Here is a 3,969-nt window from a genome sequence, read left to right as displayed (position 1 = left end):
GTCTTTTGTCTTATGCAGTATGGGAGTTGACTGAATGCTGGGGCGGGGGTAGTTTTTCCTCTGGAGTGGGGGCCAGTGAGGAGCCTTGGGCTCTGTGGGGCCGGGTGGCGCCGCTGCCTTGGGCCCCGGTCTGGATGGGCCTGGGCCCCCTGCCCTGGGTGGATTTCGGGGAGCGGGGGGTGCCTATGGGGGTCAGCGGGGGAGCTGGCTCCAGAGGGGGGGGGAACTTGCCGCCCCCCCCCCATTCCTTTGTTCCCCATCCCGAAGTGCCTCCCTCCTCCCGCACCATCACACCACCACACATGTAGGGCTTTGAGGTGCAGGTGCGTTGCTGGGATACAGGGGAGGTATTCCTCCTCTGTCCCCTCGCGACCACCTGCATCTCAATCATACATCTCAATCATACATCACAACTTAGACACTCATCACTGACTCTCTCATGACACATACATTTAGGGCGTTGGGGATGGGCACACAGTATGGCATCCAGAGGGCGGTCTGTTCATTCAGACTTACCTCTGGTGCCAGGGCCCACATCTCAATTTTAATTGCACATAGACATTGAGGGTTCTGGTGAGGGGCCGAGCTAACACCAACTGTTGGTCGGCAGGGGGTGGTTAGTGCCATGCCCTTCACCTGTTTTAAAAGCACTTTAGAACAACACGCACCAACACCACATCTGAGCGGGCGAAGGGGGGCATGGGGTCTTTTCACACCACCGTTCTCCGTTCGCCATTTGGGGCTGGGGGCTGAGAGAGGAAGAGCTGGCCGTCTGGTCGGGGTCTGGGCTGGTGGGCTTCTCGGCTGCTGCGGTGTCCGGGGTGGTCTTCTGGTCTCCTCGCCAGAGGAAAAAAATGGGGTATATATGGGGAGTGAGAGTATGTGTACAGCGTTCATTTCTGTGTGTCTCCATGTTGGGTGAATGTGTAAATATTTGTTTATGTCTGCATGAGGGTGGGAACGTATGCTTGTATATGTGTCTGCCTGTTTGTCTATACGCATGTGTCAGGTTGGGTCCTAGATTCCACCCGAAATAACATCTCGGGCTCTATTCCCCCCCGCCACACTCCCTGCCGGTGGATGGGGCCCCCGGCCGCTGCTGCGTTGGTGGTTCTCGATGTCCGGGGCTGGGTGCTCGGATGGGTGCTGGCTCACCCTCGGCGGTTGCCTGGCGGGATCTGGCCCTCCTGGCTCTGTCGGGCCCTTGCTGGGGGGTGGGGGGGGCCCTTGGATCTCTGGGCCCAGGGCCTGGTCTGCCCTGGTGGGGCCGGCTGCTGGTGTAGCCTGCGGGCTCGCCGCCACGGCCCCCTGGGGCACCTGCACTGTGGCTGCCGGATGGCCTCCCTCCGGAGCTCTCCTCTGCCCTTTTCTGGGTGAGGGGCTGCTATTCTCCCTGCGGTGGTCCTCCGGGGGCTCCCATGCCCTGGGGGGCCTCTGGATGTCTGGGGTCCGGGCCTCCTCCGTGTCGGCTTTATGTCCTTGGGGATGGGGCTGTGGCTCCCCACACACACTACTAGACATTTACATGGAGTAACCTTTTGAACACCAGCGCGCTCACATACACAGGTGTGCACACAGGGGTACAAACAGGTTCTCACAGACACAAACAGGAGTACAAACAGGTTCTCACAGACACACGCAGGTGTACAAACAGGTTCTCACAGACACAAACAGGTGTACAAACAGGTTCTCACAGACACACGCAGGTGTACAAGCCGGTTGTCACAGACACAAACAGGTGTACAAGCCGGTTGTCACAGACACAAACAGGTGTACAAACAGGTTCTCACAGACACACGCAGGTGTACAAACAGGTTCTCACAAACACATACAGGCGTACAAACAGGTACTCACAGACACATACAGGTGTACACACAGGTTCTCACAAACACACACAGGTGTACACACAGGTACTCACAGACACACACAGGTGTACAAACAGGTTCTCACAGACACACACAGGTGTACACACAGGTACTCACAGACACACACAGGTGTACAAACAGGTTCTCACAGACACAAACAGGTGTACACACAGGTACTCACAGACACACACAGGTGTACAAACAGGTTCTCACAGACACACACAGGTGTACACACAGGTACTCACAGACACACACAGGTGTACAAACAGGTTCTCACAGACACACGCAGGTGTACAAACAGGTACTCACAGACACACACAGGTGTACAAACAGGTTCTCACAGACACACACAGGTGTACAAGCCGGTTGTCACAGACACAAACAGGTGTACAAACAGGTTCTCACAGACACACACAGGTGTACAAACAGGTTCTCACAGACACACGCAGGTGTACACACAGGTACTCACAGACACACACAGGTGTACAAGCCGGTTGTCACAGACACAAACAGGTGTACAAACAGGTTCTCACAGACACACACAGGTGTACAAACAGGTTCTCACAGACACACACAGGTGTACACACAGGTACTCACAGACACACACAGGTGTACAAACAGGTTCTCACAGACACAAACAGGAGTACACACAGGTTCTCACAGACACATACAGGTGTACACACAGGTTCTCACAAACACACACAGGTGTACAAACAGGTTCTCACAGACACAAACAGGTGTACAAGCCGGTTGTCACAGACACAAACAGGTGTACAAACAGGTTCTCACAGACACAAACAGGAGTACACACAGGTTCTCACAGACACATACAGGTGTACACACAGGTTCTCACAAACACACACAGGTGTACAAACAGGTTCTCACAGACACAAACAGGTGTACAAGCCGGTTGTCACAGACACAAACAGGTGTACAAACAGGTTCTCACAGACACACGCAGGTGTACAAACAGGTTCTCACAAACACATACAGGCGTACAAACAGGTACTCACAGACACATACAGGTGTACACACAGGTTCTCACAAACACACACAGGTGTACACACAGGTACTCACAGACACACACAGGTGTACAAACAGGTTCTCACAGACACATACAGGTGTACACACAGGTACTCACAGACACATACAGGTGTGCACACAGGTGTACAAACAGGTTCTCACAGACACATACAGGTGTACAAACAGGTTCTCACAGACACATACAGGTGTGCACACAGGTGTACAAACAGGTTCTCACAGACACATACAGGTGTACACACAGGTACTCACAGACACATACAGGTGTGCACATAGGTTCTCACAGACACATACACAGGTGTGCACACAGGTTCTCACAGACACATACAGGTGTACACACAGGTACTCACAGACACATACAGGTGTACAAACAGGTACTCACAGACACATACACAGGTGTACAAACAGGTTCTCACAGACACATACAGGTGTACACACAGGTTCTCACAGACACATACAGGTGTACACACAGGTTCTCACAGACACACACAGGTGTACAAACAGGTTCTCACAGACACATACAAGTGTACAAACAGGTACTCACAGACACAAACAGGTGTACACACAGGTACTCACAGACACATACAGGTGTGCACATAGGTTCTCACAGACACATACACAGGTGTGCACACAGGTTCTCACAGACACATACAGGTGTACACACAGGTACTCACAGACACATACACAGGTGTGCACACAGGTGTACACACAGGTTCTCACAGACACACACTGTCTTGATCAGCTGTTGCTCCTTAACATTCTCATTGTGATTCGTACAGATGTTGGTTGTTGTTTTCTCTCATCAGCAGGTATTGAAGCAGATTATCTGTGGTTTTATCTGTTTTTTTTCTCTTTTCCCTCCCTCCCTCTCTATTTCCCTTCTTCTCTGTTTTCGTCCTTCTGTCCCCCTCTCTCTCCCTCTCCCTCTCTTGAGGAAATAAATAAAAAAAGAATAAATAAACAGAAATAAAGTAGTCCTCCGCAGAGGGGGGGTGGTGGAGGGAATATTAAAAAAAAAAAAAAAGAAACACAAATAAGATTCCAGAATAATTTAAAGATATTA

General features: G+C 51.7%; 1 long non-coding RNA gene across 1 annotated transcript; it reads left to right on the top strand.

Moving 5' to 3' along the window:
* Positions 1–1,322: 1,322 nt before the first annotated feature.
* Positions 1,323–3,422, top strand: LOC125721512 (uncharacterized). The gene is made up of 5 exons (XR_007385788.1): positions 1,323–1,590; positions 1,847–1,910; positions 1,943–1,994; positions 2,091–2,218; positions 3,303–3,422. It is a non-coding gene; the product is annotated as an uncharacterized LOC125721512 (long non-coding RNA).
* Positions 3,423–3,969: the final 547 nt, after the last annotated feature.

Source organism: Brienomyrus brachyistius, unplaced genomic scaffold, assembly GCF_023856365.1.
Source record: "Brienomyrus brachyistius isolate T26 unplaced genomic scaffold, BBRACH_0.4 scaffold33, whole genome shotgun sequence".
Classification (NCBI taxonomy): Eukaryota; Metazoa; Chordata; class Actinopteri; order Osteoglossiformes; family Mormyridae; genus Brienomyrus; species Brienomyrus brachyistius.
This window is presented reverse-complemented; position numbering and strand designations above follow the sequence as displayed.